The 23,674-nt window shown below is 48.1% G+C and overlaps 1 protein-coding gene across 2 annotated transcripts in view; it reads right to left on the bottom strand.

Annotated features, from left to right (window-relative positions):
• The window catches only part of LOC105486855 (BANF family member 2), a 37,152-nt gene extending 13,796 nt beyond the window's left edge, over positions 1 to 23,356 (bottom strand). The window contains exons 1-2 of one of the 2 annotated variants that reach the window (XM_011749932.3): positions 23,234 to 23,356; positions 257 to 419 (exon numbers count right to left, since the gene is read on the bottom strand). The gene's annotated coding sequence lies outside the window, so the exon portion shown is untranslated. The remainder of the gene's footprint in view (positions 1 to 256; positions 420 to 23,233) is intronic. The other variant, XM_071079712.1, reaches the window with a different exon arrangement.
• Between the last annotated feature and the right edge of the window lie 318 nt (positions 23,357 to 23,674).

The following is a 23,674-nucleotide window of genomic DNA, read 5'->3' as shown; positions in this document are numbered from 1 at the left end:
GGGGATAGTTACCCCACACCATCTGGGACTATGTTACAGGAATGACCCAATGTCCTCCACATATTCCCCAGTAGATCATGAGGCCCCCAAGGGCTGCAGCTGCCTCCTAATGGCCTTTGCTCCCCACTCCAACACCAGCCCCTCTGCCGAGCACATGGCAAGTATTCGATGACATAAATGATCAGGTGCATCCAACGCCTCCCTTTCACAGCCCCATCCCCTCTCCTGTCCCCACCCTCCCCATTCTCCTCCAGACCTTTCTATAAAGTCGAGCTCCTCGTGTATGCCTTCTTGCCCCGAAGTACGTTTTGTAACACTTCAGAAGACACTGAACTCTCCCAGAAGAGATGAATCCAAAGGCACTGATTTTGGTAGTCAGGGGGCTCCTAAGAAAAGTGGCCTTGATGTGTCAGCAGATTCTAGGAAGGGGAGCAAAAGACAATGAGAGGTTGTTCAGGGTCCCCTGACTCTGTGGGTCTCAAATCCACAGATGTGTGAGCCGAGGGCATCGACCTCTCTTCAGCAGCTAAATAGGAATCTGTCTCTTCATCTGTGAAAATATGTTTCGTAAGTACAAGATGGTGTTTAACACAGGTGTTAACAGGAGAACGCCTCAGCACCCATGGCTTTATGGGATGATGAATTGGGATTGAGAATTGGGGTTGATGAATTGGGTGAGAATCCAGAATTTCTGAGCAAGTAAAAGCCTGAAAGTCTCATGAGCCGCTCTGCCTTTGCTGAGGGAAAATTCCATTCACTATCCATGCTGGCCATCTGTTAAGTTAAACATCTCTGCCTATGAAATCTAAGAATAAATGGAAACTACAACATTGCTATCAATGCATCAGCAGCATCAAAGACGGGTAATGGTTAGTAACACCTTGTGTGTGTTTGCTTTTCTCACACACCTGATCTCACTTTGATCCTTGCAACACCTCTGGGGCGGGGACATAGGCAGTGATTTTTGCCCTCCTGGGGCTCTCCAGCAACGTCGGAGGTCAGAATAAAAAGGTCTTCACATTCTTTACCACTCCTTTGGCTGCAACAGTGGTGCTCAACTGGGGGCCATTGGCCCCCATCCCCAGGGAACATTGGTAATGTCCAGAGACATTCGAGTTGTCACGCCTGGGAGAGGGGGAAGGACTATTGGCTCTAGGGGGCAGAGGCCAGGGCATGGCATCCTGCCATGCACACAACCAACACACAACAAAGAATTATCTGGCCCTAGGTACACAACCACCCCACAACAAAGAATTATCTGGCCCTAGGTGTCAATAGCATAGAGGTTAAGAAACCCTGGGCTGCAAGTAATGAAAAATCCTGCCTCATGTGGTCTGAAACAATAAATGCATTTCTAATCTCATATGACAAGAAATCCTTTGATGAGGTGGACCCAGGATCTTATCAGTCAATAACTCTGTGTGAACAAGGGCCAGGATAGCTGCTCCCAAGGTCCCAAGATGCCTCCAGAATTTGCTTGGGTCCCATTCCAATGTGCAAACTTCCAAAGAGGCTGGGCGTGGTGGCTCACGCCTGTAATCTCAGCACTTTGGGAGGCTGAGGCAAGCAGATCACTTGAGGTCAGGAATTGGAGACCAGCCTGGCCAACATGGTGAAACCCCATCTCTACTAAAAACACAAAAATTAGCCAGACATAGTGGCATGCGCCTGCAATCCCAACTACTCGGGAGGCTGAGGCAGGAGAATCACTTGAACCTGGGAGGTGGAGGTTGCAGTGAGCCAAGATCACGCCACTGCACTCCGGCCTGGAAAACAGAGTGAGACTCCGTCTCAAAAAAAAAAAAAAAACTTCCAAAGGAAGGAGAAGCCTTTTCTTCTTGCGTGTCCTTAAGGGGAGGCAACCTCTCCCAGAAACTCTCCAGTGGAACTTCCTTTAGTTTCATTGGCCAGAACCAGGCAACATGCCCACCTGTAAAGCAGCCACTGGTCAGGGGAGTGGGACCGCTATGGGGGTGGATGAGGTGAGCCCCCTCTGAAACATGAGGCTACTCAGAGAATGTCAGTTTCTGTAAGAAGGAAGGAAGGAAGGAAGCAGGGAGGGAGGGAGGGAGGGAGGGAGGGAGGAAGGAAGGAAGGAAGGAAATGAATGCTGGGTAGGCAAACAACAATGTCTGCTACATCTTCTGATCTTCTAAACCCTGGTCTAATATTTGGTTCATTACAACTCTAGCACTTCTCAAAGTGGAGTGAGTGCACGAACCACCTGGGGGTTTTTTGTTTAAAAATGCAGGTGCTGACTCAGCAGGTCTGGGACAGGCCTCAGATACTGTGTGTGTGACCAGCTCCGAGGAGAGGTGACGCTGCTGCCCGCAGACCTCACTTTCACCGGCAAGACATTCATGATGCCACTTACTCTTTGTATGTTATTGCGTGAATTGTGGTAAAATATATCTAACATAAAATGTCCCATTTCAATGATTTTTAAGTGCACGGTTCAGTAATGTGAAGTGCATTCACATTGTTGTGCAACCGATCTCCAGAACTCTTTTCAATTTGCAAAATTGAAACTCCATACCCATTGAACAGCAAGTCTCCATCTCTCCCTGCAACCCCTGGCAACCACTATTCTACTTTCTGTTTCTGTTAAAATGACTACTCTAGATACCTCATATAAGTGGAACTTACATATAAGTGGAACTGTGTAGAACTTGCCCTTCAGGTAATTTGAAAAGAAAAAAAAAATTTAAGTGGAATTATATAATATCTGTCCTTTTGTGTCTGGCTTATTTCACTTAGCATAATGTTCTCAAGATTCATCCATGCTGCAGCATGTCTCGGAATGTCTTGTCTTTTTAAGGCTGAACTATATTCCATTGTATGTACACAACACATTTTGTTTATTCTTCATCTATTGCTAGATGTTTGCGTTGCTCCCACCTTATGGCTATTGTGAATAATACTGCTACGAACATGGGTACACAAATATCTCTTTGAGAACCTGTATTCAATTCTTTTGGGTATATACCCAGAAGTGAAATTGCTGGATCATATGGTAATTCTATTTTTAATTTTTTGAGGAATTGCCATACTGTTTTCCAAGCGACTGTACCAGTAGCACTTATTCTTAAACTTCACAGCACATTAGGCCTCACATGGGGAGAGTTACAAATTACTGATGCTTGGATCCCACCTCCAGAGTTTGATTTCATTAGCATAGGGTATGCCCTGGACATCAGAAGTTTAAAAAACTCCCCAAGTGACTCAAGTGTGTTGCAAAATTGGAGGACCATGTCTTGTCCTTTGCTTCTATCTGATAAAATTCCAAGCAGATTTGCTGGGATGATGGGGTTCCAGCTAAATGGGCCTTAGTGGTGGGATCTGCAGCGTCTGTGCTGCCATATGGTGCACGCTCGCAGCTCCCAGGCTGCATCTACCCCCAAATCACCAGGCGCATCATGTCCTCATTAGCCATCAATAGGAAGACAACTATGACCCCAATGGCTTTGAAGTCAGAGAACTTCAGAGAAGACAGACCTCAATAACAAGCTGCTCCTCTTTTTTTTTTTTTTTTAATTAAAAAAAAAAGATCTTTACTTCAAAGGAAATTTTACCTGGAATTCCTTGATATAAAATAGATCAAAGCAGAATTACTCTCTGTTGACTTGGGAATGAGAAGAGGGCACTAGAGCCCCCCAATACATGATGCCCTCCCCATGCCCCCTTTGTGCTCCCCAAAATCCTTCTCTAATCTAGCCTAAACCCCTCATTTCTCCCATAAGAAAACCAAGGCCCAAGAAAGTAAATGACCTGTTCAAGACAATGTACCCGGGCCGGGTGTGGTGGCTCACGCCTATAATCCCAGCACTTTGGGAGGCTGAGGTGGATCACCTGAGGTCAGGGGTTCGAGATCAGCCTGGCCAACATGGTGAAATCTCGTCTCTACTAAAACTACAAAAGAAAATTAGCTGGGTGTGGTGGCAGACACCCGTAATTCCAGCTACTTGAGAGGCTGAGACGGGAGACTCACTTGAACCCGGGAGGCGGAGGTTGCAGTGAGCCGAGATCAAGCCATTGCACTCCAGCCTGGGTAACAAGAGTGACACTCCATCTCAAAAACAAAACAAAACAAAACAACAACCATGCACCTGGCAAAGCACACTAGCTCTCCGTCTTCCAGGGGAGCGCCCCTCTTCTAAGGCATCCCTCTTGTAACCCTGGGTGAGCTGCAGGGTTGGGTGCATTATGGACAGCTTAAGCACTTGGCCATCATACAACAGAACTAAGCAGATGCCTCAACATAATCCTGCCCTGTAAAAGTTCTTGTATTACAGGGTGTTCTGTCAATGACCCTACTGCATTTTGAACCACAAAGTCCTGTTTGGGGAGAACACAATGGCAGGGAATGACCACAATCAATTCTGGTTTTAGATGCTTAGAGAGTCACCTTTTTAAAAAAGGAGTAAAGGAATCAGTAGAATTTAATCTCAATTCCCAAAGGAATGATCTCCCAGTTGCAAATGTTTGACATCCTTTAAGGTTATTTTTAAAAGCTGTGTGACAGGTCTTCATAAGGAGGTGATCACAAATATTCCCCCTCTATCAGATAAATGGGGTGAGGATGGGGGAACTGCTCTAATGCCATACAAATGGCTATTTGGGGCTTGAGATACAATTTCCAGTGGGGACATTATACATGGATTCAAAAAGGGACATCTCTTCCACCATTGGCTGGAAGTGAAGTTGTTATTCTCTAAAAATTCTACAATGCATGGTAGCTCATGCCTGTAATCCCAGTACTTTGGGAGGCCGAGGCGGGTGGATCACCTGAGGTCAGGAGCCCTGTCTCCACTAAAAATACAAAAATTAGCCAGGCGTGATGGCGGCTGCCTGTAATCCCAGCTACCTGGGAGGCTGAGGTAGGAGAATTGCTTGAACCCGGGAGGCAGAGGTTGCAGTGAGCTGAGATCTCGCCATTGCACTTCAGCCTGGGCAACAGAGCGAGACTCCATCGCAAAAAACAAAAAAATTCTACAACACAAAAAGTGACTCCCATTAGAATACCATTGTTTTTGCAAAAGGTCAATGGGAAAAGTGCAATATTTTCATATATTATTTTGCCATTAACAGATTGCTGCATGAACATTTCTAAATATTATTTTATGTAATATGTGATTTCAAATGTGTGTAATTAAATTATGAAATCAAACGGTAGATGTAAGACTTTTTTTTCTGTATCCCTAAAATTTATATATTCAAGTGGCCAAAAAGCATTTTTGGAGATTTTCTTGCTGAGAAACTGTGAGATTATCTTATTTTCCATGTTTGCTTTATATTTAGACACATATGGTATTGCCTACCCCAGGAAAGTGGGATGTTAATACTTAAAATTAGTGTTTTTCCCTCACCTATTATAGAGGGTAGTCACAAGGTATATTACAGGGGTTGGGCAGGGGAATCTGCACCTGTGGGAACATGGTTGAGACTGTTGCTACTCACATTTTGTTTTATAAATTATCCCACATGACATATTTCTTTTGGAACTTAATACCAAGAAAAAAGCATGCCTTTCAAAATTGGTATATTTCTACCTTTATGATAAAAAAAAATTTGTAAAGATCTTATTTCCCTTTTTACTTGGCCTACTAGGAAGCTCTGAGCTAACCCTAATGACGGCATAGGGAAACTAGCCTAGATGAACAGCTCTTTCACTTTGTAGTTAAATTTGCTTCTTTTGCTCAGTGCCTTCATTTTCTGTTTCTGCTTTTATTTTAAAATGTAGATTCATATATTCAAAGCACTGACATCCATTATTAAAAGCTACTTTATTACATAGTTAACACCTCAAAGATATGGAGAATATAAGTATCTCCCAAACCAAGCAGATTTATAAGAAAACAGAGCATCTACCCCTATGCCCTGGGAACACTCCAGTCTTGTAGCACCAAGCGGCAGGGAGAGCATGAGGGTAAGAATGACCCCAGGGTTGTTCCTTGGAGGCCTGCTGTGCCTTCAGTCTGCAGTGAGAGGACAAAGGGACCTCTGCACTGATGGAGTAGAGCCCAAGGGAGCCCAGATGCTCACCCCTCAGAATCTGAAGGAATACTGTCTGTCAATGCTGCTTCCTGGCTCCCTGTACCTCTACCCACACTCCCCAGAATTGCAGTTTCTCCCTTCAAATGTCCAATGTTCTCCCTTCAAATGACCTGAGAAAGAATGAAAATGAGGGTGGCTGGCCTGGTGCCGTCACTCACTCCTGTAATCCCAACAATTTGGGAGGCCAAGGCAGGAGGATCATCACTTGAGCCCAGGAGTTCAAGACCAGCCTGGGCAACCGAGCAAGACCCTGTCTCTCTTTTTCTTTTTTCTTTCTTTCTTTTTTTTCTTTTCTTTTTCTTTTTTTTTTTTTTTTTGAGACGGGGTCTTGCTCTGTTGCTCTGGCTGAAGTGCAGTGGTGCAATCTTGGCTCACTGCAACATCTGCCTCCTGGGCTCAAGAGATTCTCCTGCCTCAGCCTCCCGAGTAGCTGGGACCACAGATGCACGCCACCCCACCTGGCTAATTTTTGGTAGAGACAGGGTTTCACCATGTTGGCCAGGCTGGTCTTGACCTCCTGAGCTCCAGTGATCCACTCTCCTCGGCCTCCCAAAGTGCCAGGATTACAGGTGTGAGCCACTGCACCTGACCTGTCTCTTTCTTTTAAAAAAAAAAAAAAAAAAAGAAAGGAAAGATAGGTGAACCTGGGCAACATGCCACAACCTTGTCTTTACGAAAATTACAAAAATTAGCCAGGCGTGGTGGCACACACCCGTGGTCCCAGCTACTTGGGCAGCTAAGGTGGGAGAATTGCCTGGGCCTGGGGAGGTAGAGGCTGCAGTGAGCCGTGGTCTCACCACTGCACTCCAGCCTGGGCATAAGAGGGAGACCCTGTCTCAAAAAAAAAAAAAAAAAAAGAAGAAGAAGAAGAAGAAAAAGAAAAAGAAAAAGAAAAGAACAGGGATAACCTTCCTATAACACTGAGGGTCGGACTCTGAAGGGCCCTCTCCCACCTAGGCTGTTAAGGGTCTGAGGAGACCCTGTCAGGCTGCACTCATGCATTGGAGGGAGAAATGCCCCCCATTTTGGATGGAAGCTCATGGCCTCAAGAGCTTCCACAGGGCTCCATTTTGTACAATCCACTCAGGAACTACTTTTCAGGGTGTACCACGCTCACCACAGTATCCTGGGGTGGGCAAGTGACCACCCCTCACTTTCTTGGGCCATGAATCACTTCCTGTGAGGGCTGCTTGGCCTGAGCCTGCTGTGGCCATGGTTGCCACACCTGTGGAGAGCTCACCTGAGAAAGAAGCCCGTGTGGAGGAAAGCAGCTCTGAGAGAAGGGAAGAGACAGATTCCCCAATAATCATCTGCAGGCCTGGATTTAGACATGCCTGAAGGCGCCTACCCTTGGACTTTTCAATTATGTCAGGCAAAATACACAAAATAGGCATTTTTGCTTACTTCAGTTTAAGTTAGGATTGTGCCTTTTATAACAGAGTTCTAACTAATGACCCCTAATACTCATCTCTCACTCACTCATCCAACAAGTGTTCTGGGCGCACCCTTTGTGTACCGAGCACTGTGCTGGGCACAAAGGCTTCCCCATTCCACCCAGAGGGATGGGGCGGGGTCAGGCCCATGGCTTAGGCATCAGGAATGAAACAAACCACTTTCCAAAGACCGTTAATGCTCGTTGTTCAAAAATAAAGCAGTATTTGCCTTCCTCGCCGTTAGCTCCGATTCTGCAGTGGGAAACAAGATCTTTTCTTTCTCTGCTCCTTGTTGGCTGTCTTACATATGGCCCTTTGATGATACATCCTTATCTTGATGGGTCTACAGGTGATGAATAACCAAATACATTCCACAGTTCCTCAGACATTCACTGAGTGCCATCTGTATGCAAGGCCTTGAGCTAAGTGTATGAACCCTCGGGACAATGTCTTCTGCAGATACCACTCCCAGAGAAAACAGAACCAGCCCACGGTGGGGCACACCATACATGGTGTACTAGCCATAAGGAGGCATTCCCAAAGGCAGGGCTCCCTTTTTCAGGGAACTAGGATGGAGGGGGCGGCTCAGCTTCATGGACTCCGGGTCTGGAGGTTCCCGTTAACTCCTGCTGGAGGAGCTAGGCTGAGGGTAGGATATCCTTGTCTGACCTTAGCTCCACCAATGTCCAGCAGAGCGACCTTGGGCCAGTCACCTCCATTTCTTATTTATAAGATCAGCGTTGAATTCACTGACCTCATCCTTCTGGTTCCTTCCTACATTTTGTCTCCGTTCTTTTACAGTCTCTAGATGATATAAAATTCATACAGGTCCACAATCCCTAAGCTACCATTTTCATATCCCAAATGCTCTGAAATCCAGAAATTCTTTTTGGGGGCACAGGGCGGGGGGAGACTTACTTGGCAGCGAACGCTGGCCTGAACTGACATGAGGCTATTTATAGTCTTTATTATCCCAGTTAGTGTGAATATTTATACACTCCACCACAGGAATATTAATGGGTTTACAGGGTGCTGAGCCAGGCTCCACTAGGAATGTTCTGTAATATACAAAAGAGGCATCACATTGCACATTAAAAAAAAAAAAAAAATTTTGAGTTCCCTAGAACTTCTGGCCCCAGCAATTCTAAGTAAGGTTTTATGGATGTGTGCTAAGATCACCGTGCCTGCAGCCAAGGTAAACTGCAAGGATCCATGAAGAAGCCAGCTTGTCTCCCAGCTTGTCCAACCTCCACCTTTGTTGTCCCAGGACTCTGTCTCCCAACCTTTGTGAATAGCATTGTCCCTTGTCTATAAAATTCCATCTAGGCTGGACATGCTTGTCTGATAGTGGTTCTAGCTAGGACTATTTCTGGTTGCATTTTTCCTTCATGAAAATATTCCCTTCCCTTTGGGGCCCTGTTATCTGCAAAGGATCAGGAGCTGATGAAATAGAGTAAGTCATATAAAGAATGGACAAGCCTATTAGTTCACCTTCCATGGATGAAATATCTACATTTGTAACAGATGTATTTTTTTTCACCTTTTATTCTTCTTTTTCTTTCTTTTTGCTTTCTTTCTTTCTTTTTTTGTTTTGACAGAGTCTCACTCTGTCGCCCAGGCTGCTGGAGTGCAGTGGTGCAATCTTGGCTCACTAAAATCTCTGCCTCTTGTACGTAAGCCTCCCGAGTAGCTGGGATTATAGGCACCTGTCACCATGCCCGGCTAATTTTTGTATTTTTGGTAGAGATGGGTTTTCACCATGTTGTCCAGGCGGGTCTTGAACTCCTGACTACAGGTGATCTGCCTGCCTCAGCCTCCCAAAGTGTTGGGATTACAGGCATGAGCCACTGCACTCAGACCACTTTTTTGTTCTTAATTGTGGTAAAATACACAACTTAAATTCTTACCATCTTAACATTTATTTATTTATTTATTTATTTGATATTATTTATTATTTATTTTTTTATTTTTGAGATGGAGTCCCACTCTGTCACCCAGGCTGGAGTGCAGTGGCCTGATTATAGCTCACTGCAGTCTCGAACTCCTGGGTTCAAGCAATCCTCTCGTTTCGGCCTCATGAGTAGCTGGGACTATAGGCACGAGCCATCACACCTGGGTAATTTTTTAATATTTCTGTAAAGATGAGGTCTTGCTATGTTGCCCAGGCCGGTCTCAAACTCCTGGCCTCAAGGGATCCTCCTGCCTCTGCCTTCCAAAGTGCTGGGATTACAGGCATGAGCCACTGCGCCCGGACTATCTTAGTCACCTTTAAGTGCACAGTGCAGTAGTGTTCAATGTATTCATGTTGTGCTAATCTTCAGAACATTCTCATACCTAATACACAACAGCTCACCATTTCCCCCTCCTCCTAGCCCGACAAACACCATTCTACTTTCTGTCTTTATGAAGCTGACTACTCTAGATGCCTCATGGAAGTGGAATCACACAGGAGTTGTCTTTTGGTGATTGGCCTATTTTACTCAGCTTGATGTCCTCAAGGTGCATCCATGCAACAGGATCTCTCTCTGTCTCTCTGTCTCTCTGTCTCTCTGTCTCTCTCTCTCTCTCTCTCTCTCTCTCTCTCTCTCTCTCTGTGTCTCTCTCAGTCTTTCTTTTTAAGATGGAGTCTTGCTCCATCACCAGGCTGGAGTGCAATCATAGCTCACTGCAGCCTTGAACTCCGGGGTTATGTGATCCTCCATCCTCCCGCCTCAGCCACCCGAGTAGCTGGGACTACAGATGTGCACCACCATGCTCAGCTAATTTTTTAATTTTTTTGTAGAGATTGGGGGTCTCCCTAAGTTGCCCAGGCTAGTCTTGATCACCTGGCCTCAAGCAATCCTCCCTCCTTGATCTCCCAAAATACTAGGATTACAGGCATGAGCCACCGTGCCCAGCCAGGATTTTTCCTCTTTCTAAGACTAAACAACATTCCACCGTATACAGCACATTTTGCTCCTCCATTCATCCATCATGGGAACCTGGGTTACTTCCACCTTCTGGCCATTGTGACTAATGGTGCTATAAACACAGGGGCACTCTAACATGTTTCTAAACCTCTCAATGTACACCCCCTTATGAGTAGAGCATTTTGATCCCATCTTTCTCTGCCATTATAACCCCACAGAGAAGGAGAAAGCAATGTTGGCTTGAGGGAGAAGGAGTTTCCCCAGAAGAGAGGAAGGGAGAATCTACCTTCTCCGCCCCATGGATTCTAGAAAGAGGAAGAAGGCTCACCTCAGTATCCACACTACCCTCCCAGGGAAGGTGGAAGAGTAAAGAAAGATGAATGTTCATGGGCATGGGGCTTGAACTTCCCTATCTGAACAAACATCCAGAAGTGGGCAGACTCTTTAGATTCCAGTGGGTAGAGTTGGGAAGGTTGTTGGGCGGTGGGAATGGTGCATGGGACTTGGTGGCTTGCCTTCCGGGACTTGGCAGGAGATGACAACAACGGTCACTTCTGAAGTGTCTTGGGCAGCAGTGTAGCAGCAGTAAACAGTGGCTGGGAAGATAAGCTTGAGCCAGTGCCCTTGGCTTTTTGCAGCAAAAAGTTCAGGGCATGATAGGGCAGAAGATGCTTTAAGCCCTGATGGATGAACAGAAGCCTGGAGTCAGGATGAAGAAGTCCCATGCATGGGGACCATACCACCATGGGCAAATGACCAGGCCACAGGCTGCAGCAGTGGAAACTAAGATAGCCCTAAAAGACAAAAAGGGGCTGGTCACCCCTCCACAGCAGGGAGCAGATTCCAGCAGTCACACTGCCACAGGCTCAGGCCATCATCCTGCAGATCTCACGAGTATTCAAAGTCCCCTCTCCCCACTGCCTTGAAGACACAGTCAGCATCTGTCTCCACACACAGCCATCACTCTTTAGGAAGGACAGAGGAGGGGCAGAGCAGTCCCTAAGGAGACTGCACCTCCCAATAGGGACTCTTTAACGCAGCCTGGAGAGAATCTGACTATTACATTGCAAGGAGACAGAGCCTAGTAGGTGCCATCGGTGCCATGCCCAGGTCTACTGGACCAGTTGGTGCACCCAGCTGCTACCAGTGTTGCGGGGATCCTCAATGTGTGGTCGTGGCTTTCTCTGGACTGTCACCTCTGCTGTGGAAGCTGCTACACCTGGAGACACCTGGGAGGTTGCAAGGCCCAGCCCCCTGCCTGAGGGCAGCTAATGGCCTGTGGATGCAGAAGCACAAAACCCTAACTCCCTTGTCTCACGGTGGAGCCAACTGTCTGGTACCATTCCGGCTCCAGAGCCCCCCAGGGGGTCAGGCAGAAGCTGAGTGCCCCGGTCCACACCTCTCAGCTCCTCCCCTGCCCTCTCCTGCTTCCTTCACCAGATCAGGGGCACTGGAATCCAGGTCTCAGGCTCTGCTTCCAGGGAACCCCACCCAACACATACACAATTTGCAGCTACTCTGTTCTTACCACATTGTGTGGAGGTGCCTAAGAATAAAGAATCGTATTTTCTTTCTACGGGTAAGTGTGGTGAGAGTGAATCTGTAACTGACTCCACTGTGTAGTTAAACAATGTCTTCAGGCAAAAGTGACTCTCATGAGGGCTTTACAGGCCCTGGAGGGGATCCCGAGGAAGGCCATCTGGGGGCAGGCAGTGGCTCCACACTGGCCTTTGCCTGCAGGACGGTTGCTGTGCTGATCTCTAACCCAGACCTCCCAGGAGGTTTGTTCTCCATTCCCACCAGAGTAGTGTTGCCAGATTTAGGTCATAAAAATGTCAGATGCCCAGTGAAATTTGAATTTCAGATAAACACTACATAACTTTTTAGTATAAGTATGGCCCAAGTATTTCCCAGACTGTACTTATACAGAAGGGGTTTTTTCTTGTTTATCTGAAATGTAAATTTCACTGGGCATCCTGATTTCATCTGGCGGCGCCCCTGCCCCCGCCACAACATTCCCACACAGTCTGACTCAGCAGAAGCCCCCAGATCTGCCCACACACTCAGCCCTGGGCTGCCAGGGAAGCTGCAAGGGTCCGAAGTTCTTTCTGCTGGGATTCCACTCCTGGCTCAGCCGCCGTTAGGCCGGCCAGTTATTCTATCCACTCTGGATCTGATGAAAGCCACAGACTGTTGAGACTCAAAGCTAAGGTGGAAACAGGATGATAATACCCAGCTTGGGAGATCACTGCAACAGCCTGTCACTCAGAAGTCACCTGGGAGGCAAGCACTAGTCTCGATGTCAGCTTGTCCCTGCTCACATGGAAAGAAGTCTGGTGCCGGCCTGGGCTCACCCCGGGACTAGAAACAGAATAAGGATCACAGGCAAGCAGGAGAAATGGAACCAAACTGAGCTGGCGAGTAAGGGGGCTCACGGTAACCGAGCACCTACTACATGCCTGCGTCTGTATGGCCATTGTCACACAGAGTCCTCAAAAACAGTTCTGCAATGTTAGAGAATTGGTCCTATTTTAAGAGATGTGAAAATGGAGGCCCAAAGAGGCAAAGGGGGCCACCTATCTAGTAAAAGGCGGTGATAAGCTACAGGCTGAGGTCTGGGTGGTTCCAAAGCCCAGGTCTTCCCTCTCCAGGACAGGAGTCAGAACAACAAGGACAGTTTTAGCAGATGCTGTCCCTGCCCTGCCCATGCCCCCCAGGGCTCACGGTTTCCATGGGGGGCTCTTTGCCCTGCAAGTGGGCAGGGCTGGGGACAAGACACCCTGGGAGCAGCCCTCGGCCAGGATGTGAGTAGGTGGGTAAGTATCCAGCCCCACACCCCTCAGGTGGCACAGCTCTGTGGCCTGTCCCACATTAGGTGATATCCAGACATCCCCAGCGGGAGGGAGCCCCCAGTGCTCATGGCAGTAACTGCTCAAGACCACCTTCCCTTTCCGGTCTCACATCCTCACTCCCTTCCTCATGGGACCAGGAACCCTTTCCATATCAACTACTTGCACTGCAGTTAGATTATCAGGTCAGCAACCGGGAAATCCACCTAAGAAAGCAGCTCATGCTTATCCAGGCTTACCAAGGCACCGTGCTAAGCTCCGCACCAAGATCATCTCATTTCATCCACCCACCTGCCCTTGGGATGAGATAGGTTCTATGATTATCCCATTTCACAGATAAGATAAATTAACTGACCTATGGCATTGCCAGGCCTCAAACCGAGTGGGTATCAGCCTATTATCTGTGTTCTCAACCACTGAGGTATTAATCAAGGCTTCCATTGAGCTTCTGGACAATCATTTTCTCTCCTTCTAGCTTTGGACTGACTTCCTCTGCTTGGGTGCAAATATAAACAGGGGACGCAGCAGTCGGCTGCCCCAAAACAAGGGGACATCTTGTGTACAGGTGGAGCTGTGTGGTGGTGCAGTGTTTTAAGCATTGCCTTCATTCCACTCATAGGATACCGAAGGCCCACGTGCCATGTATTCACCTCCCGTTCTTTGCTGGACAGAATGCCTCGCCCAAGATTTAATTTTCCTTCATTCCTCTGCTCTCACATTTTGTGCGTCCTGCCCTTGCCTGCTGGGCCTCAGCACGGTGGTTCTGGAGCCTCCTAAGGACCAAGGCAGCTGAGTTCCTCCAGCCCTCCAGGTCCACATGTCTCCGGATACGCAGGTGTGAGTATGCGCATCTCTGAGTCTCAGTTCAGAAATCGACTCTAAGTGACTTGCCTGATCTTCCCAAATGCAAAGACCTACTTAAGACCCTTTCAAAAGAAAGCTAGGCTTGTTGGCTCTGGCTTTAGAAAAGGGGCCGGAGCAAGAGTTCTATCTGTCTGATTTGTCTCCATTCAAAGCCAAATTCTCAAGGTTATAAAGAAAGGATTTCCCAGATTGTCATTGCTTTCATTGATTGCATTATCACCTGAGCAGTATCTTGCAGAGACTACAGATAGGAGTTTCAGTAATTTCTAAATAGCTTTTGGTGTTATATAACATCAGAAGATAAGCTTGCCATTTGTAAACATGCCCTTGGACAAACAGCATATACATATTCCTTAGGAGGAAAAGAATCTGTGTTTCTGGGCCTGGGAAAGGTGGTGTTCTGCCTCTACTAAGGGTCGGTTTCAACACTGGATTGTGGGGAAAGAGTTTAAGCTGGAAAAAAGATCTCAGTTTCAATGATCTTCTTAAAATCAGCCACCCTTTGAGCATCTATTAGAAGTTCAAATCACGGGTTGCAAATGAAAAAGCCAGAGGGACCAGGCAAATTAAAAAAATAAAGCAGTGAAGAAAACAGTGCAAGGGTGCTGGCAAATGAGGACCAACATTGGCCATCCACTGGGGAGGTCACAAAAGTGCTATGGACTGTGTAGCTGACTGTGGTCCCACACACCCCATCTAAAGGAGGCCACCCATTTCTGGAATGTGGGTCCCACGTTACTGGATCTTGTGAGTCTTTTCAAGAGGAGCCCAACATTTAGATTTTTATGTACTAGTACCCAATTTTTAAATGTTGGGAGATCATTCAAATATTCATAATGCTATGTGGACCCAACAAAACAAAGCCATGCCACAGTTTGCCTCTCCTGCTATGCACCTTCCTTCAGGAAAAATGTCCCCTTGCATATATAAATACAATTTGACATCATATTTCAGGCTTTTGTGGATCAGGGATCTCAGGTTTTTTTCTGTTCGTTTTTGTTTTTTTCAGACATATCACTTTGTCGTCCAGGCTGGAGTGCAGTGGCATGATCTCAGCTCACCACAACCTCTGCATCCTGGGTTCAAGTGATTCTTCTTTCTCAACCTCTCGAGTAGCTGGGATTACAGGCATGCACCGCAACACCTGGCTTTTTTTTTTTTTTTTTTTTTTGCTTTTTTTTTTTTTGTATTTTTAGTAGAGACAAGGTTTCACCATGTTGGCCAGGCTGGTCTCAAACTCCTGACCTCAAGTGATCCACCTGCCTCGGCCTCCCAAAGTGCTAGGATTACAGGCGTGAGACACCATGTCCAGCCTGTAGTCAAGTTTTGATTCTTAGAAAACAATCTTGACTGGGGCTGGGTGCAGTGGCTCATGCCTGTAATCTCAACACTTTGGGAGGCCAAGGTGGGTGGATCATCTGAGGTCAGAAGTTTGAGACCAGCCTGGCCAACATGGTGAAACTTCATCTCTACTAAATACAAAGAAAGTAGCCAGGTGTGGTGGCACATGCCTGTAATCCCATCTATTCCAGAAGCTGAGGCAGGAGAATCACTTGAACCCAGGAGGTGGATATGGCAGTGAGCCGAGATCATGCCATTGCACTCCAGCCTGGGCAATAAGAGCAAAACTCCATCTCAAAAAAAAAAATATATATATATATATATATAGTCATATGTGGTCAGGTGGTTCTCATCTTGAATCTTGGACATGGTTTCCCTGGGACATGTTCTGACCTTCCCTGTGAAAAACATCTACAAACATGGACTGCCATTCTTGCCTCTGCTGTACTTCCATCTTCCTACTCAGGGGCCACATGCTACTCCCAGGTCCCAGCATCTTCCCTTAAATCCCTGCTGGGATTTTCTTTTCTTTTCTTTTTTGAGACAGAGTCTTGCTCTGTTGCCTAGGCTGGAGTACAGTGGTGTGATCTCAGCTCACTGCAAGCTCCACCTCCCAGGTTCACGCCATTCTCCTGCCTCAGCCTCCCAAGTAGCTGGGACTTCAGGTGCCCGCCACCACGCCTGACCAACTTTTTGTATTTTTTTTTTAGTAGAGACGGGGTTTCACCATGTTGGCCAGGATGGTCTCGATCTCCTGACCTTGTGATCCACCCGCCTTGGCCTCCAAACAAAGTGCTGGGATTGCAGGTGTGAGCCACCACGCCCGGCCAGGATTTTCATCCTTAAAGCATCCCTGGTGAAGCTTTGATTTCCAGTGCTTGCAAACCCATCTGAAAGTGCCAAGATGTGGTCCCTGGTCTCTGCCCTCTGCGTGGCCCTTGGGTGTTGGTGGCATTTAGATGTTGATCAAGTCATGCCTGGCCCGGGCTCTGCTCTAGAGGTTTGGATATGTATATTCCATCCTGCTCACAGCGTCTACTTTCCTGCATGGACTTTGGATAGAGTCACCTGGAAATGACCAAAGATACACATATGCCATCCCTCCTTCTTTGTAGAGAAGATGAGAAAGCCCTTTGCACTGATCTGCACTCTGAGCCACTGCCATCTGCTCATTGAATGCTCCGCCTCTCTTAGTGGCAGTGAAGAGGCAGAAGGAACCACAGCTGGCTGGACCTGTGTTTGATCTTGGCTTTACCCTTTACTTGGTGGATCTGTTCCTACCTCTCCATTCCTGCCATCACTTAAGGATACCCTACCACGGATGTGCTAGGTGTCTTGCTGATTCACAGACATCTTATTTAATCCTCAAAACAAAGCTATGATGTGGGAACGTATCTGAGTCTCATTTGCCAGACAAGGAAATGGAGGCTCAGACAGTTTAGTAACATGTCCAAGATCATGTACTTGGCGAGGAGAAGAGCCAGAGCTTGAATCCTTCGTGTTTAGCTCACACCCACGAGTTCAGCCAACTAACCAACAGCTACTTTTCTCTTCTTGATCTATATGGGTCATGATAATCCCCAGCCCGGGTCACTGAGTGGCTTAGAATGAGTTCATATGAAGTGCCCAGATGAATAAGGGTCTCAAAGGTAATGTTGCTATAACAGTCGCCCTCATGTCAGCACACCCCAGCCCTGACCGACAATCTCTCCCTATATTTAAAGTGTGTGCTTGGCTCTAGGAACCTTCCTTTCCCTCCACCCTTCAGCCTGGCACTCTTGGTGTCTGTCTGTGCTGACTCTCCGGATTTGGCCAACCTTCAAGCCCCTTCAACCTCATGAATGCCGTCACCTTGCCAGTTGGGTGGCTGTGTTTTCCTAAGTACAGACCCATGTGGTTTTCTGTGCCTCTCAGTAGTTCCCTCAGGCATGCAGCAGTGAGGGCCATGTCCCAGGCAGGGGTTGGGCACTCTGGGTGCCCATGGGCCCTCGCAGGAGCAGTGCTGTAGAAGCCCACAAACCCTTATGCAGGGATATGTGGGAGAAAGGAAAACGCACACTCCAGACAGCAGGAGCACAACCAGGAGGACAGGGCTACCCTGAGGTACAAACAGATGCTTCTGCAGAGCATGAAGTATGTCTCAGCACAGCATTTGGGGTAATCCCAGGATGAACTAGTTGCATAACCTTGCCCAAATCACTTTCCCTTCTTGGCCTTAGTTGCTTCATCTATAAAATGGGGAGGAACAGAGTTAGGTTACTAATTTTCCAAACAATGGTCCCTAGGCCTCCCCCATTCTCGGGGATTCACAATGTACACCAGCCTATTTACGGCTCTGAAAAGTCCTATAAAGCAAGGAAACTGCTGACCTGGCCTAGCCCATTGTCTTTTACCTTTCCTAGACCAGACAGCCTTTTAAGTAACATCAGTTAGCTTCCCTTGAACCAATGTCCTGTGGAACATGCGTTGGCTAATTTCCAAGATTCTTCTGGTGCTAAAGATCTTTAATTCGACAGCCCCTTTAAGTCTGTGCTAGGGGTCGGGAGGCCTGGTTAGCTGTGGGCCCTCTGGAATTTATGAGGTTCCTTCCCTCTGCTTTCTCAGCCATCACACAAGGACTCCAACACCTGTTCTCATGATCAACTGGGACAATTTTTTAGCTTCCTAACTGCTCTCTCTTCTCTCCAATTTTACATGGAGAATCACCTCTTCCTGCTTTCATCCAATGTGGCTTGGGTGGGGCCAGTCTCCCACTTAGCTCCAGGGATACACACATGACCAGGCCTGGCCAATGAGGTAACACATCCTCCTGGCCACAATGACTGCATCATTGTGGACACATGACCTCAGCTGGGCCAGCCAGAGAGAATCCTGGCACTTTTGCCAGAAAGATTAGGCAAGAAGTGGTGCCCCCTTCTTGCTGGGGTTGCTAAGCGAGTGTTCGTCTCTTCTTTCACTTGTGGGGGATCCTGTCAGAGAGATCCTGGCGATGCAGAACTGGAGATGGTGACAAATAGTTTCTTAACAACATCATTTGAGGGCCTAGATACAGCCAGTCCTGAAGCCATACATGCTCCAATCAATCCTTTGCCTTTTAACTAGTTTGAGTTTAGTTTCTAATCCTAACTGAAAGAGCCCCATTCCACCACGATGAGAACGAAATGTTAAAGAAGGAAGGGGCCTTAAAGCCTGGTAAATAAAGCAAGACATGAGAAATGCTTGGGAGGTAGAATGGGACAGTTACCCCATGGCATCATGTGGGCACAAGTCCAGATGCCAGGGAAGAAGGGACCGATTATGTAGACCTCAGCAACAATGGGTAACGCTTAACGCGAAGAAGTGATGTCCACTCTAGAAGTGGAATTGGGGGCCCTGCAATGTCAAACCTAAGCACAGGTTCAGATAGGATGCGTTCTAATACAGCCTTGCTACTCCACGTGCAGCCTGTGGGCCTGCAGCTTTGATGTCTCTTGGAGTTTGTTGGGAATGCAGAATCTCAGGCTCCACTCCAGACCTACTGAATCTGCATCTTAACCAGACCCCAGATGGCCCATGTGCATGATCAAAGCTGAGAAGTACCACCACAGCATTGTTGAAGTGACTGTGTAGTGTGTCCATAGATCCCTTCCTGCTGATATGAACATGCTGCCAACCCACCAGGAGGTGGACAGTTTCCCCTCCCCTTTTTTCTGGGCTCTCACCCTGTGGCTTAGTTAGCCGGGTAGAAGGTGATGAAAATGGTGCTGCCAGTTCTGCGCCTGGTAGCCTCTGCTTCCTCTTTCAGAAGCCAGATGGGTGCGGTGGCTCACATCTGTAATCCCAGCACTTTGTGAGGCTGAGGCAGAGGCTTGAGGTCAGGAGTTCAAGATCAGCCTGGCCAACATGGTGAAACCCCATCTCTACTAAAAACACAAAAATTAGCTGGGCATTGTGGTGGGCACCTGCAATCCCAGCTACTCGGGAGGCTGAAGCAGGAGAATCGCTTGAACTCAGGAGGCAGAGGTTGCAGTGAGCTAAGATCATGCCACTGCACTCCAACCTGGGCAACAGAGCAAGACACCGTCTCAAAATACAACAAAAAGTCAGCCACTTGCCCTGAGACCTCCATGCTGTAAGAAAACCCAGACGAACCGCATAGAGAGATGTTTCCTGGAGGGCCCAAAAGTCCCAGCTGTGTGAGTGAGGCCTTCTTGGGCCACCCCGTCCAGCCCAGCCCCCAGCTGAGTGACCCTCACTGACACAATGTGGAACTGAGTCCTGCTCACATTCCAGACCCAGAGAAGTGGAAGAAATACGAATCTTTGCTGTTCCAGGCCACTATGCTTGTGTTATTTTGTCACACAGCAGAAGTTACTGGGGCTGTGACTGTCTTTCCTCCTCACTGAAGGAGGGGGCTGCCCTGCAGAAAGTTCCTGCATTCTGAGAACCATACTGAGCACTTCCTGCCTGTCAGGCACTGTTCCAGGCACAGAGATGGAGTGGAAGAGGGCAGACTGCATCCCTGCTCTGGTGAAACTGGGATTCGTATCCAGGGAGAGGGCAGTAGACAAGAAAACAGACAAACACGATAACTTCAGAGAGATAAGGAGAAATTTGGAATGGGGCTGGAGACACTGTTAGATAGAATAGGGAAGGTCTTTCTGAAGACACACACTTGATCCAAGGCCCTCCTGTTGAACAGGGGCAAGCCATGAAATGATCAGAGGAAAAAGTGATGCTGGCAGAGAGAACAGCAAATGCAAAAATCAAAAAGTGCAGGAGGTCTGGGAGTGAAGGCAGAGGGAAAGGGAAAGCCAGGAGAGGGGAATGAGATCAGAGATGAAGTCACAAAAGTCAGCAGGGGCCAGAGCAGCAGCGTCTAGCACACCAGCCACCAGCCACCCACGGCTCTGTAATCTAAGCTTCCATTTAAACAACAAGTGCAACTCCTCAGCCCCACTGGCCACATCCCAAGTGCCCAGTGGCCCTGTGTGGCTAGTGGCTATCATATTGGGCAACACAGAGACAGAATATTCCTGTGACGGTTCTGCTGGCTGAGATGGCTATAGAATAACTCAGAAGCAGATCAGAACCAGAGTTCAAGGTCAGACCATGTGCTCTTGGGCTTAGTATTCCATTAAATTTCTGGACGTTCCAGTTTTCCCCAGGGTTAAATGAGGCTTTTGCAGCCTGCCAGTGAGTCCAAATTATCCACAGCAAGAAGCCAAGTCCACAGACAGTTGCACACGGGTCCTACCCAAGGAACATCATCAGCAAGGCCTCGTCCATGGAAACTGGCGGCAGAGGTCTGTGTAACTGACTTCTTTGCAACCTCATTTAAGTTGCCAATTGGGGCTCCCTGATGTGAAAAAAGAACAGAGCATGGCTACTATTTCAGGGCACCACGCAGAAGGGAGAGTGCCACAATTAGCCAAAGCTGCTTTCGATCAGCAGATTTTCTTCCTTGGTGTATAACATCTGTCCGTGTATAGACATCGCTCCATCTTGCCCTGTCAGAGTGAGGGGCTGGGCCAGTGAACCAGGCGGGCCCACAGGGAGTTCAGCATCCATCAGGACAATGTCCAGGAGGGGCTGGAAATAGGCACTGTGGAACTTGGCATGTCAGTGGCAGTTTGTCTTAGGAAAAAGCTAAGAAAGGAGAGTGCTTCCTGCTTCCTTGCACAAGCTAGGAGGCGGCAGATGGAGACAGAAGTTCTCCTTGGGGTTGGAAAGACCTGCTTTGTCATGTAGTATTTATGACATCTCCACAAGTACCTGAACCTCTGGGGTGGTTACCTAACCATGCTCATCTGAGAAACGGGGCCGATGACACCCACCTCATGGAGTTGGGGAGGAGCATGTGAAATAATCTCTGGAAACATACTTGACATGCAGCAGGTATTCTGTAAATAGTGGCTGAATCATAATCTTGATAGGAAAGAACCAGATGAACGAGAGAGATGGGCATGGGGACGTTTGATCAGCACTCAGACCTGGCTCCTCCATTTGTTCAGTCGACACAGATTAACTCTGCAGATTGGCTCTGGAGCCTTGGAAAACTCCCTCAACCAGTCTAGGTTCCTCTTTCCTACCTGGGGCCCGTAGCTGATCTCTGTGGTTCTTTGCAGTTCTCCTTGCCTAACAGAAAGTTTGCAGCTGCCCTTAAGGCGTGACTCATCTAAGTTCAATCGCAGAGGCTGGGCAAAGTACTAAGACCCAGAATCCTACAATCTTGGATTTGGAAACGGCCTTTAAAGATCTTTTGGTCCGGCTCCCAGGTGATGACAAGAATCCCGTTCCCTTCCATGCTGACTGAAGAACCAGGGCCTGCACACTCCTGCTGCCTTGCAAAGCAGCCCATTCTCTTTTCAGAGAGCTCTAATGTTGGGGATGGTCGATAGAGAGTGAAGGCGCGCTCCAGGTTAATGGCCCTCTTTAGACGTGCCACCAGCACAGAACAGTCTTCAGTTTCTGTGTCTGTAGAATGAACCTGAGAACACCTGCTTCACAGAGGTCGGAATTAAGAGCGACAACATAGGTGGCGGGTCTGGTATGGGAGGTTCAGCGTTTGCTCCCTTTCTCCTCCCCAAATTAAACCTGCTGCAGGACGTGGACCACAGGTTGCTCTAGCACTGGCCCCTCTACTGTCTTTTTCCCTTTTCCAGTGGGGCCTAACCTGGGCTAAAATGTTCTTAGCATGCTTGGTGAACCATTGGCATCTTAGACTTGTGTGTGAAGCAGAGGTTGGCTTCAGCCCATCACATATAAAACTAAGGAGGAATGGCAAACCCTAAAGGTAAAATATTTCTCTGATCCCCCCACCCCCACCTCCCTTTCTACCTTACAGTCAGGGAGAGCTAGGAGCCTTCTCAAAATCATGGGGTCCCTACAGAAGCCACTCCTTTGTGGGAGAAGGGACTCAGCTGCAGCTGTGTGGACGTGTTGGCACTCACAGATGGTGAATGGACCATGGACAGACTGTGGGAAAACACGAATGGGCCATGGTGGGGAAGGCAGCTGTACCTCCTGGGGCCCAGAACGGGTCCCCACTGTTTGCTCTAGAAGACCTTGGGCCTCAAACCACCCTCGACCGAGTGCAGGTGGCCCATATGGAAAGAGCCAGCATCCTCTTTGAGAGATGGCTTTGGCCTCTGTCCCCATCCCCCCACCTTAGATTTTGCCCGCTTTCCTGGTGTTCTAATCCATCTACTCATTTCCCGTCACCATCCCAAAGCTCTCTTGCTGTCCTGAAAGGAAAGGAAGCAATTTGATATACAAGCGGGTCACCGGGAGGTGGAGATTTAAAAACAGCCAAAGCAGGAAGGCCTTTTACAGAAAGGAAGGGCCGTCGTACACATTTTGGATGGGAGGTGGCTGCGTCAGCTACCTCTGCTTATCCTGCTATGTGGTGTGTCATTTGGCCAATGGCTGTCCCTGACCTCAATTCAGGCTAGAAGTGATGCTCTAGTGAATTTGCCATCTGAAAGCCTGGCCTCTCTGCTCTGTCTATTCAGAACACAGGTGACCTTTGCCCAGGGAGCTGGTGCAGGTGGCAAGCTGAGTCTTAGGGGAGAAGAGAGTACCACCTCCCACAGATGGTGACACAGCAGGAAGAGGCTGGGAAGGGGTGTGTGCATCAGGTCAGTCAGCTTTCCTAGGAAGAGTTTGGGGCTTACCTGGCGAACCCCCAGCCACCAGTTTGGCCCATCTAAACCTGTGTGAGAATGAGACCCTAAAGTGCTAAGACAGCCAGCTGTTGTCTGTATCTCCTTCCATGCTGCTGGGGGAAGTTCTGAATACTCACCAGGTGCTCCTGACAAGCCAGTGGCAGCCGGCAGTTTGTCTCAGTCCCCTTGGATCTAGAACTGCAGGCCAGAGGTTCAGCTTATGTCCCAGGCCCATGGAGCAATCAGTCCCAAGATCCTGAATGGACTACATTGTGATGTCACTCCACGGGTCAGGGGTGGGCACAGGAAGGGCTGCTGTGGCTGCTGGCATCAGGGCACAGGGCAGGGCAGGAGCGAGAGCCTCAGGCCTCTCCAGAAGCAATCGGCCTATCTAGGTGCTGTTCTCAGCTGAGGTTGCTGGGAAGGAGTGAGGGATGTCTGCTGTACAGAAAACATCAGCCTGGAAGACTGCTGATGAATCCATCCGCTGCCACTTCCTGCCACAGTTTCTATTCTCACCTGGCCTGGGTCACTTCAGTAAAACCAAGTCCATCCTTCATACAGTTTTCCCGCACAGA

This window comes from Macaca nemestrina, chromosome 15 (assembly GCF_043159975.1).
Source record: "Macaca nemestrina isolate mMacNem1 chromosome 15, mMacNem.hap1, whole genome shotgun sequence".
Taxonomy (NCBI): domain Eukaryota; kingdom Metazoa; phylum Chordata; class Mammalia; order Primates; family Cercopithecidae; genus Macaca; species Macaca nemestrina.
The sequence above is the reverse complement of the archived record's forward strand: the minus strand, read 5'-3'. Positions and strand labels throughout refer to the sequence as shown.